The sequence below is a fragment of the Ranitomeya variabilis genome, chromosome 1 (assembly GCF_051348905.1).
Source record: "Ranitomeya variabilis isolate aRanVar5 chromosome 1, aRanVar5.hap1, whole genome shotgun sequence".
NCBI lineage: Eukaryota > Metazoa > Chordata > Amphibia > Anura > Dendrobatidae > Ranitomeya > Ranitomeya variabilis.
In genome coordinates this window covers 292259618-292272256 of record NC_135232.1, presented here as the reverse complement: position 1 = coordinate 292272256, position 12639 = coordinate 292259618, and the positions used below count along the sequence as shown (strand labels likewise).

Here is a 12639-nt window from a genome sequence, read left to right as displayed (position 1 = left end):
GCCTGTTTAGTCCTGTTACCAATTTTGAACTGCATTTAGCCTACTTTATTCTTTGGCCCTATATCTGTTTCCTCCTCATCCTGCCCATTGCCCAGCCACTGCTAGATGAGTCTGCTGGTACATTGACCTAGACCACTACATTCCCCTTATACTCTACACAGCCAGAATCTGACCCTGCTGAAAGTAAGGTTCCCCTTCCCGCATGTTATACCACCTTACACAGGGACAGAGAGGAAGGTGCAGATGAAAGTGCAGGTTCCTTCATCAGGTGGGGGGGCATACTCGTTGGCGACGTCACTGGCACAGGGCCCCTCAGAGTACGCAAAAGTGTCGCTGCTGGTGGGAGGCGCCCCCGCCATGCAAACACACCGCTGTACTTTGAGGGGCCCTGTGCCAGTGCCAATGCGAACGAGTGGGCCCCCCCTGCTTGCTCAGGATCACAGCACTTGCAACGTTGAAATACTTACCTTTCCCTGCAACACCGCCGTGACGTAGTCCGCATTTCCTGGGCCCACGAAAAACTTGAGCCAGCCCTACTCCCCCCACAACTTTTGCCAAATGACCCCCAATTCCCTATGCCCAACTATTATTATAAAGTTAATTAAGATTGACAAGCTTCAGAAACAAGAATGGATGTTTTTGGCATTAAAATGGGCACTGTAGGTGTTTTCCTGGCCTCCACTCACTGCCGACTATGCTTCCCCATTGACTTGCATTGGGTTTCGTGTTTCGGTCGATCCCGGACTTTTAGCGATAATCGGCCGACTGCACTCGACTCGACTCTGGACAAAATCGGGTTTCACAAAACCCGACTCGATCTTAAAAAAATGAAAGTCGCTCAACTCTAGTCATGAGCATTGCTCCTGTGCAGAGCTGGGTGCCGCCTCCAGCACTGGCTGCTTCTCTGTCTTCTCTCCCCCTCACTCTCGGGCTGATCATGACATCGGCACTAGTGAGTGACAAAGCAGGAGGAGGTCGGAGCCAGAAATCTCCTCAGTGTGTGACAATTACAGAGGCCAGTAGGTGGCAGTGTCACAAATTGATATTGCCCCTCCTGGCTCCAGATGTAGGTCTGCTCCCTTCACTGCAGGAAGGACCCCCAGCCCCCACCATTCCATAGAATAGATGCTGACACACTGCCTGCTGGTGCCTCTGTACGCTATCCCCTCCATAACTCCTTCTTCTGCAGCTGCCGTCCTGAGATCACAAGGAAGGCAGTCGGAATGAGAGGAGAAGGGGGAGATCTTGTCTGCATCTGCAAAGAGTCATAGAGGAGGCAGCAGCTCCCTGTGTCCTCCTGTGCTAGGGCCGATATGGAGCACTAGCCTCTGCCCCTGGTGTCCTGGGATGGGGTAAGCAGTGAAGTCTCTACTGCAGCACTCGTGAGTATATGGAAAGTCATTTATAGTGTATGTAATAGTGTGTATAGTGTCTGCTTTCCTGTGTGTAAATGGATGCATAGGTTTCTTGTATATGTAATAGTGTATCTGTAGTGTGTAGTGTACAGTATGTGTTTCTCTGTTAATAAATGAGTGAATGTGTGATGAGTAGTGTTGAGCATTCCGATACCGCAAGTATCGGGTATCGGCCGATACTTGCGGTATCAGAATTCCGATACCGGGATTCCGATACTTGCCGCGTATCGGATACCGGAATCGGAAGTTCCCAGATTCAAAATGCACAAATTCAGCCAATGAGAATGATTTCAAGTGTGGGCACATCCTGTTCAGCATGGAGGGCATGAAACTACTGGCATGGCTGTGATTGGCTGCTGAAATGATGTCATGATGCAGTTTAAAAGTCGCTGGCGCCATTTTGCGATCACTCTGCTGTGAATTCAGTTAGTGACAGGACGCTGTTTGCTGACTGAGGGCCAGTTTAGAGATAGCGATTTGCTTCTTTGTGCTTTCCAAAGGCTAATTTAGCAACCGCTGTGTTCACCTACTATTCACCTTGCTTTTGCCTTGTAGCACTGTTTTCACAGCGATCTGCAAGGTCTGTGTGTGTGTGTGTGTGTGTGTGAGTGCAGCCCACTCTCTAGTCTGAGTGCAGCCACATAGGCCATCCATTGCTGGTTGTATTCAGTTCAGGGAGGGTGGTTCATTGCCTCATACTGTTCTTTTTTTTTTTTTTTCCAAGTAGTGTAGTCTGCTGCTAAGTTTTAACAAAAAATCCTATTAGTGTCTTTCCACCCGTCTCCAGCTAATTTGTGGAAAAACACTACATAGGATAACGTAGAGGAGGGTTTTTGGGCCTTGCAGCGCCGTTTACGGCTGTCTGCACGGTCTCCGTGTGACTGCAGCTCGCCCTGTAGTCTGTGAGCAGCCATAGCCTGGTTGTCTCCAGCTCAGGGTTGTTCACTGCGTCATACCGCAAAATCAATTTTCATTTTGTTTTAAGTAGTGCAGGCTGCTGCACATTTTTTCAAAAAATTCCTATTAGTGTCTTTCCACCCGTCTCCAGCTAATTTGTGGAAAAACACTACATAGGATAACGTAGAGGAGGGTTTTTGGGCCTTGCAGCGCCGTTTACGGCTGTCTGCACGGTCTCCGTGTGACTGCAGCTCGCCCTGTAGTCTGTGAGCAGCCATAGCCTGGTTGTCTCCAGCTAAGGTTGTTCACTGCGTCATACCGCAAAATCAATTTTCATTTTGTTTTAAGTAGTGCAGGCTGCTGCACATTTTTTCAAAAAATTCCTATTAGTGTCTTTCCACCCGTCTCCAGCTAATTTGTGGAAAAACACTACATAGGATAACGTAGAGGAGGGTTTTTGGGCCTTGCAGCGCCGTTTACGGCTGTCTGCACGGTCTCCGTGTGACTGCAGCTCGCCCTGTAGTATGTGAGCAGCCATAGCCTGGTTGTCTCCAGCTCAGGGTTCTTCACTGCGTCATACCGCAAAATCAATTTTCATTTTGTTTTAAGTAGTGCAGGCTGCTGCACATTTTTTCAAAAAATTCCTATTAGTGTCTTTCCACCCGTCTCCAGCTAACTTGTCGAAAAACACTACATAGGATAACGTAGAGGAGGGTTTTTGGGCCTTGCAGCGCCGTTTACGGCTGTCTGCACGGTCTCCGTGTGACTGCAGCTCTCTCTGTTGTCAGTTCAGCCCCCCAAAAATAAATAAATAATAAAGTTCACCAAACACACCAGTGACACCACTTTACATTTCTGTAGGCCACATTAGCTCATATTAAAGTCTAGTCCACACTTTAGAAAATTAGTGTTTCTTATACCTGTTAGGAGGAGTTGTTCAGGAATAAGCACACAAAGCCGTTAGTACTTTTCTGCTTATCTTTATCAGTCACCCAAGATGAAGAAGGCAGTGAGTAAGGCACGTGGGCGTGGGCGTGGGCGCGGAGCAGGGAGGGGACGTGGGGATTCTGTGCCCGCTGCGGGCACCGGTGACTCATCAGCACCCACTTTCACAAGGGAACAGTCATTCATGCGCAGCTTTGTCGCAGAGCGCCGTACACCGCTGCTGCGTGAAGACCAAATTGAAGCCGTTGTCGGATGGATGGCAGCTAATGCATCAACTTCAATTAGTGCCACATCCTCTCAGACACAGAGCACTGGAGAGCAGCCATCTGTCTCTTCACCACCTGCCAAATTGCCCAGGCAGACAGAGAGCCCAGGACAGGAGCCGTCTCTACTTCTGTTCTCTGAATCTCTTGGCTTGGAAACAGGGGGCCAGCCAAGCAGCATTGGAGAAATGGAAGAAGAGGCAGGGTGCAGTGATGCCCAACAGCTTTTTCTCTCTTCCTCTGAAGAGGCGGGTGGGCCAGTGGCTCCGGTCACCACATCGCAGGCCGCATCAGCTGATGATGACACTCAGGTGCCACTTACTGGTGCGTGCTCTGCTGCTGAGACTACCCAGGAGGAGCAGTTGGGGGCAGAGGGTAGTGTAGATGATGAGGTCCTTGACCCCTCTTGGCGTGAGGGACAGGAAGGTGGTGGGAGCAGCTCTGAGGAAGAGATTCCCCGTACGGCCCAAAGAGGGAGAGGGAGGGGGAAGACTGCGGATCCTGCAGCCTCCGCTTTGGCAGCCGTTAGGAGCATGTCTCTTCCAAAAGCCAAAAAGGGCGCTCCCAAGACTTGCAGTGCCTGGTCCTTTTTTGACACAGTTGCAGCTGACATTTGCTATGTCAAATGCAAGGTGTGTCATCAGAAAGTCAAAAGAGGTCGAAATGTCAGCAGCCTCAATACCTCCAACATGTGGAAACATGTGCGCACCAGGCACCCGGCGGAGTTAGAAAAACACACTGAAGAGCTAGGCCAACCAACAGCGGCAGCTACCACCTCTTCAGCTCGTGTTGCCTCTTCCTCCAGCTCACACGCAGCTGGTTCGGCTTCCTCCCAGGATCGCCGTGGAAGAACCTCTGGCCCTGTTGTCCAGAGACCCGCTGTAATTCCACCCGCAGCACCACTTTCCCAGTCATCCACACACTCCCAGCCCAGTCTACAGCCATCGGTAGTACAGGCATGGGAGAAAAGGCGGCCTTTCTCGTCAAACCACCCACGAGCACAGGCTCTGACTGCAGGCATTGCCAAACTTCTGTCACTGGAAATGCTGTCATTCAGGCTGGTGGAGACTGACAGCTTCCATGACTTGATGTCATTGGCAGTCCCCCAGTACAATGTGCCCAGCCGCTTTTACTTCAGCAGGCAAGCCGTCCCTGCCCTGCACAAGCATGTGGAGGGACACATAAAACACGCGCTACTGAACGCCGTCAGTAGCAAGGTCCACCTCACCACCGATGCGTGGACCAGTCACCATGGACAGGGGCGATACCTTTCCCTCACTGCCCATTGGGTTAATGTCGTTGAGCCGGGTACAGACCGTGCGAGTGGCGCAGGATGTGTCCTGCCCACTCCAAGGATTGCAGGAATCCATTCTGTACGCATTGACTCCTCCTCCTACACCAGTTCCTCAGAATCATCGCTGCAGGAGCCGTCACAGTCCACCTCCACATGGACCCGTGATGAACGTGTACCTGTTACGACCGACATGAGCACAGCCGTGGCCAAACGTCAACAGGCCGTCTTGAAATTAATTTCTTTGGGGAATCGAAGCCACACAGCGCAGGAGCTCTGGAATGCCATCAAGCAGGAGAGCGATGTGTGGTTTGTGCCAGCGAATCTCCAGCCAGGCATGGTAGTGTGTGATAATGGCCGAAATCTGGTGGCAGCTCTGGGCCTCGGCAACCTCACTCACATCCCATGTCTGGCACATGTGCTCAATTTGGTCGTGCAGAGTTTTCTGAGGGACTATCCGGATCTTGATGCACTGCTGCACAAGGTCCGCCTAGAGTGTGCTCACTTGCAGCGTTCCAGCACGGCAAAAGCGCGCATTGCGGCTCTGCAGCGCCGACACCGCCTGCCGGAACATCGCATCATATGTGACCTACCTACCAGGTGGAATTCCACGTTACATATGTTGGAGCGGTTGTGTGAGCAGCAGCAAGCTGTAATGGAGTACCAGCTGCTTCAGGCGCAAAAAAGTCGCAGTCAGCGCCGTACAGACTTCACAACCACAGAGTGGGCCACTATGAAGGACGTCTGCCAGGTTTTGCGTCCCTTCGATTATTCCACGCGGATGGCGAGTGCAGATGATGCACTAGTCAGCATGACTGTCCCCCTTATCTGCCTGCTTGAAAAATCACTGCAAGCGCTATGGGATGATGTTGTGGAAGAGGTGGAGGATGAGGATTCAGCATTTCCATCATCTTCTGGACAGTCAGCGCCAAGTGGTTCCTCACAAACGCGTAGGCAGGGGACAGTTTGTGAGGAGGATGAGGAGGAGTCAATGGAGGAGGAAGACATCCATCCAGAGGAGGGAGTTACACAATTGTCCAGTAGTCAGTGTGTACAGCGAGGGTGGGGTGATGACGAGCGGGCAGAGATCACGCCTCCAGCAGGGGACAGCGTTTCTTGGGCAGTTGGCAGTCTGCAGCACATGGTGGATTACATGCTGCAGTGCCTGAGAAACGACCGCCGCATCGCCCATATTCTCAACATGTCTGAATATTGGGTGTTCACCCTCCTCGATCCTCGCTACCGGGACAACGTAGAAAGCCTCATCACAACGTTAAACCGGGAGCGAAAAATGCGGGAGTACCAAGACACACTGGTGAATTCCATCATCTTCTCCATTCCAAGTGAGAGAAGTGCTGCTAGTGCATTCCAAAGCAGCTCAGTGCGTCCAGGCAGTGGTGGAGGCTCTGCACAAAGAGGGAGCAGAAGCAGTGCCTCTGCCCAAGGCAAGACCAGTATGGCCCAACTGTGGCACAGTTTTCTGTGCCCGCCACAAAAGTCTACACCATCACAGACGGCTCCAGTCAGCAGGAGGCAACGGTTCCGTCAGATGGTGACAGACTACATGTCTTGCCCTCTTGCTGTACTCCCAGACGGCTCTTCCCCTTTCAAGTTTTGGGTCTCAAAGCTGGATACATGGCCAGAGCTAAGCCAGTATGCATTGGAGGTGCTGTCTTGCCCTGCGACCAGTGTATTATCGGAACGTGTCTTTAGTGCTGCAGGTGGTGTACTAACTGACCGTCGCATGCGACTATCCTCCGATAACGTTGACCGGCTTACTTTCCTGAAAATGAACAAGGCCTGGATCTCGCAGGAATTTGCCACTCCTCTTCCTGATTAAATAATTAGGTGACTGTCTACAGTATCCAGGTCTCCTGTTGTGTTCATCTTTCTACCACCTGAACTTAAATTCCTGGGCTCCAACACCGCCAGTTGAGGCTCAGAAGTGCCGTCTGCACAGTCAAAACATACGACCCAGTGTTATTGGGTTTCAGTAACGTCAGCTGATCCCCAGCTGTGTAGCCGGCAATGTGTCCTGCGACCGCCACGCTGACACAACAACTGAAATGTAAGGGAACCTGTCCCCCCCCAAGGCGTTTGTTACTGAAAGAGCCACCTTGTACAGCAGTAATGCTGCACAAGGAAAAGGCAGCTATTTTTGTTTAGCTCCTTGCACACGCAGAACTTAACACTTATAAAATGTGTCCACTGATACCGTAAAACCGTCCCGGAGGTGGGACTTTCCTTCGTAATATGACGCAGCACAGCCGTCATTCCTACCCCCTTGGCGCCGTGCCCCGGCTCCTCAGCGTTGTTTGATTCCGTCCCGGAGCCTGCGCTGTTATGTTATCCCTTGGCCAGGCACACTTAGCGCTGCCCGTCTTCTGACATCATTTGGTGTCAGGATGGCTGCGCCTGTGCGGCCGCGCTGGCCGAGAGCCCGCCTCGCAGTGTCTTCTGATTTCATCCCACTGGGGGCCTGAGATCCATGGACATGCGCAGTGCATATCTGAACCTCCACCTCTCACTCATCTCCCTACGGCTTCTTCAGACTGTGCGGTGTCAGCTGGTCCCTAATAGCATGCCACGGCCGTGACACCGCACAGTCTTAAGAAGCCATAGGGAGGGGAGTGAGAGGCGAGGATATGCACTACGCATGGTCACGGATCCCAGGCCCGCGGTGGGATTACATTAGACGACACTGCGAGGCGGGCTCTCGGCCAGCGCGGCCGCACAGGCGCAGCCAGCCTGACACCAAATGATGTCAGAAGATGGGCAGCGCTAAGTGTGCCTGGCCAAGGGATAACATAACAGCGCAGGCTCCGGGACGGAATCAAACAACGCTGAGGAGCCGGGGCACGGCGCCAAGGGGGTAGGAATGATGGCTGTGCTGCCTCATATTACGAAGGAAAGTCCCACCTCCGGGACGGTCACACGGTATCAGGGGACACATTTTATAAGTGTTTAGTTCTGTGTTTGCAAGGAGCATCATGAAAAGAGCCACCTTTTCCTTTTGCATCTTTTTTGCTGCACAAGCTGGCTCTTTCAGCTACAAACGCCTTGGGGGGGGGGGGGTAAAGGTTCCCTTTCGACTTTCTCCAATCAGGCTTCGGCCTACATTGTGTTCCTCTGCTTCTCCTCCTGTCCCTGGGCTCCAACACCGCTAGTTGTTGCCTGGTAGTGCTGTACGCACAGTCAACAGTCCCTCCTCTGTTATTGGGGTTCAGTAACGTCAGCTGTTCCCCTGCTGTGTGTGTGGCAATCCCTCCTATCTCCTCCACCTCCTCCTCCTCCACCTGTCCCTGGGCTCCAACACCGCTAGTTGTTGCCTGGTAGTGCTGTACGCGCAGTCCCGACAGTCCCTCCTCTGTTATTGGGGTTCAGTAATGTCAGCTGTTCCCCTGCTGTGTGTGTGGCAATCCCTCCTATCTCCTCCACCTCCTCCTCCTCCTCCTGTCCCTGGGCTCCAACACCGCTAGTTGCTGTCCAGAAGTGTTGTACGCACAGTCAACAGTCCCTCCTCTGTTATTGGGGTTCAGTAACGTCAGCTGTTCCCCTGCTGTGTGTGTGGCAATCCCTCCTATCTCCTCCACCTCCTCCTCCTCCACCTGTCCCTGGGCTCCAACACCGCTAGTTGTTGCCTGGTAGTGCTGTACATGCAGTCCCGACAGTCCCTCCTCTGTTATTGGGGTTCAGTAATGTCAGCTGTTCCCCTGCTGTGTGTGTGGCAATCCCTCCTATCTCCTCCACCTCCTCCTCCTCCTCCTGTCCCTGGGCTCCAACACCGCTAGTTGCTGTCCAGAAGTGTTGTACGCACAGTCAACAGTCCCTCCTCTGTTATTGGGGTTCAGTAACGTCAGCTGTTCCCCAGCTGTGTGTGTGGCAATCCCTCCTATCTCCTCCACCTCCTCCTCCTCCTCCTGTCCCTGGGCTCCAACACCGCTAGTTGCTGTCCAGAAGTGTTGTACGCACAGTCAACAGTCCCTCCTCTGTTATTGGGGTTCAGTAACGTCAGCTGTTCCCCAGCTGTGTGTGTGGCAATCCCTCCTATCTCCTCCACCTCCTCCTCCTGTCCCTGGGCTCCAACACCGCTAGTTGCTGTCCAGAAGTGTTGTACGCACAGTCAACAGTCCCTCCTCTGTTATTGGGGTTCAGTAACGTCAGCTGTTCCCCAGCTGTGTGTGTGGCAATCCCTCCTATCTCCTCCACCTCCTCCTCCTCCTCCTGTCCCTGGGCTCCAACACCGCTAGTTGCTGTCCAGAAGTGTTGTACGCACAGTCAACAGTCCCTCCTCTGTTATTGGGGTTCAGTAACGTCAGCTGTTCCCCAGCTGTGTGTGTGGCAATTCCTCCTATCTCCTCCACCTCCTCCTCCTCCTCCTGTCCCTGGGCTCCAACACCGCTAGTTGCTGTCCAGAAGTGTTGTACACACAGTCAACAGTCCCTCCTCTGTTATTGGGGTTCAGTAACGTCAGCTGTTCCCCAGCTGTGTGTGTGGCAATCCCTCCTATCTCCTCCACCTCCTCCTCCTCCTCCTGTCCCTGGGCTCCAACACCGCTAGTTGCTGTCCAGAAGTGTTGTACGCACAGTCAACAGTCCCTCCTCTGTTATTGGGGTTCAGTAACGTCAGCTGTTCCCCAGCTGTGTGTGTGGCAATCCCTCCTATCTCCTCCACCTCCTCCTCCTCCTCCTGTCCCTGGGCTCCAACACCGCTAGTTGCTGTCCAGAAGTGTTGTACGCACAGTCAACAGTCCCTCCTCTGTTATTGGGGTTCAGTAACGTCAGCTGTTCCCCAGCTGTGTGTGTGGCAATCCCTCCTATCTCCTCCACCTCCTCCTCCTCCACCTGTCCCTGGGCTCCAACACCGCTAGTTGTTGCCTGGTAGTGCTGTACGTGCAGTCCCGACAGTCCCTCCTCTGTTATTGGGGTTCAGTAATGTCAGCTGTTCCCCTGCTGTGTGTGTGGCAATCCCTCCTATCTCCTCCACCTCCTCCTCCTCCTCCTGTCCCTGGGCTCCAACACCGCTAGTTGCTGTCCAGAAGTGTTGTACGCACAGTCAACAGTCCCTCCTCTGTTATTGGGGTTCAGTAACGTCAGCTGTTCCCCAGCTGTGTGTGTGGCAATCCCTCCTATCTCCTCCACCTCCTCCTCCTCCTCCTGTCCCTGGGCTCCAACACCGCTAGTTGCTGTCCAGAAGTGTTGTACGCACAGTCAACAGTCCCTCCTCTGTTATTGGGGTTCAGTAACGTCAGCTGTTCCCCAGCTGTGTGTGTGGCAATCCCTCCTATCTCCTCCACCTCCTCCTCCTGTCCCTGGGCTCCAACACCGCTAGTTGCTGTCCAGAAGTGTTGTACGCACAGTCAACAGTCCCTCCTCTGTTATTGGGGTTCAGTAACGTCAGCTGTTCCCCAGCTGTGTGTGTGGCAATCCCTCCTATCTCCTCCACCTCCTCCTCCTCCTCCTGTCCCTGGGCTCCAACACCGCTAGTTGCTGTCCAGAAGTGTTGTACGCACAGTCAACAGTCCCTCCTCTGTTATTGGGGTTCAGTAACGTCAGCTGTTCCCCAGCTGTGTGTGTGGCAATTCCTCCTATCTCCTCCACCTCCTCCTCCTCCTCCTGTCCCTGGGCTCCAACACCGCTAGTTGCTGTCCAGAAGTGTTGTACACACAGTCAACAGTCCCTCCTCTGTTATTGGGGTTCAGTAACGTCAGCTGTTCCCCAGCTGTGTGTGTGGCAATCCCTCCTATCTCCTCCACCTCCTCCTCCTCCTCCTGTCCCTGGGCTCCAACACCGCTAGTTGCTGTCCAGAAGTGTTGTACGCACAGTCAACAGTCCCTCCTCTGTTATTGGGGTTCAGTAACGTCAGCTGTTCCCCAGCTGTGTGTGTGGCAATCCCTCCTATCTCCTCCACCTCCTCCTCCTCCTCCTGTCCCTGGGCTCCAACACTGCTAGTTGCTGTCCAGAAGTGTTGTACGCACAGTCAACAGTCCCTCCTCTGTTATTGGGGTTCAGTGATGTCAGCTGTTCCCCAGCTGTGTGTGTGGCAATCCCTCCTATCTCCTCCACCTCCTCCTCCTCCACCTGTCCCTGGGCTCCAACACCGCTAGTTGTTGCCTGGTAGTGCTGTATGCACAGTCCCGACAGTCCCCCCTCTGTTATTGGGGTTCAGTAACGTCAGCTGTTCCCCTGCTGTGTGTGTGGCAATCCCTCCTACCTCCTCCACCTCCTCCTCCTCCACCTGTCCCTGGGCTCCAACACCGCTAGTTGCCGTCCAGAAGTGCTGTCCGCACAGAGCCAAACACCTCGCCAATGTGTTAGTGGGGTCCAGTAACGTCAGCTGTTCCCCTGCTGTGTATACGACAACGTGTACTGCGACCGCCACGCAGGCACAACAAGTTAAATTTAAGGGAACCTGTCCCCCCCCCCCAGGCGTTTGTTACTGAAGGAGCCACCTTGTGCAGCAGTAATGATGCAAAGGGAAAAAGTGCCTCTTTTCGTGGTGCTCCTTGCACATGCTGAACCTAACACTTATGAAAAGTGTCCCCTCCTACCGTGATACCGTCCGGTAGGTGGAACTTTCCTTTGTGATGTGACGCAGCACAGCCGTCATACTTACCCCCTTGGCGCCGTGCGCCGCCTCCTCAGCGTTGTTTGAATCAGTCCCGGAGCCTGCGCTGTTAGGTTAGCCCTTGGCCATGCACACATTTTGCGCTGCCCGTCTTCTGACATCATTTGGTGTCAGGCTGGCTGCGCCTGTGCGGCCGCGCTGGCCGAGAGCCCGCCTCGTACTGTCTTCTGATTTCATCCCACTGGGGGCCTGAGATCCATGGACATGCGCAGTGCATATCTGAACCTCCACCTCTCACTCATCTCCCTACGGCTTCTTCAAACTGTGCGGTGTCAGCTGGTCCCTAATAGCATGCCACGGCCGTGACACCGCACAGTCTGAAGAAGCCGTAGGGAGGGGAGTGAGAGGCGAGGATATGCACTGCGCATGGCCACGGATCTCAGGCCCCCAGTGGGATTAAATCAGAAGACAGTACGAGGCGGAATCTCGGCCAGCGCGGCCGCACAGGCGCAGCCAGCCTGACACCAAATGATGTCAGAAGACGGGCAGCGCAAAATGTGTGCATGGCCAAGGGCTAACCTAACAGCGCAGGCTCCGGGACTGATTCAAACAACGCTGAGGAGGCGGCGCACGGCGCCAAGGGGGTAAGAATGACGGCTGTGCTGCGTCACATCACAAAGGAAAGTTCCACCTACCGGACGGTATCACGGTAGGAGGGGACACTTTTCATAAGTGTTAGGTTCAGCATGTGCAAGGACCATAATTAAAAGAGCTAAGTTTACCTTTTCCAGCATTAGTGCTGTACACGATGGCTCTTTCAGCTACAAACGCCTGGGGGGGGGTTAAAGTTTCCCTTTCAACTTGCTCCAGTGCAGGCTTCGACCTACACTCTGCTCCCTCTCCTCCTCCTGCTGACCCTGGGCTCCAACACCGCCAGTTGGGGCCCGGTACTGCTAGCTGCACAGAGAAAAACACCAGCCAATGTGTCAGTGGGGTTTAGCACCGCCAGCTGTTCCCCTGCTGTGTAGCCGGCAACGTGTCCTGCGACCGCCACGCAGGCACAACAGACCCAAAGCTGCCGCCAGTGCAGGCTTCGGCCTACACTCCCCTCCCCCTTGCTCCTCCTCCTGCTCCTCCTCCTGCTGACCCTGGGCTCTAACACCGCCAGTTGGGGCCCGGTACTGCTAGCTGCACAGAGAAAAACACCAGCCAATGTGTCAGTGGGGTCCAGCACCGCCAGCTGTTCCCCTGCTGTGTAGCC

The 12639-nt window shown here is 53.8% G+C and overlaps 1 long non-coding RNA gene across 1 annotated transcript in view; it reads left to right on the top strand.

Annotated features, from left to right (window-relative positions):
• The first annotated feature begins 1244 nt into the window (after window positions 1-1244).
• Window positions 1245-12639, top strand: part of LOC143793937 (uncharacterized) — a 99684-nt gene continuing 88289 nt past the window's right edge. Inside the window, exon 1 of the long non-coding RNA XR_013220343.1 lies at window positions 1245-1382. This is a non-coding gene — a long non-coding RNA (uncharacterized LOC143793937). The remainder of the gene's footprint in view (window positions 1383-12639) is intronic.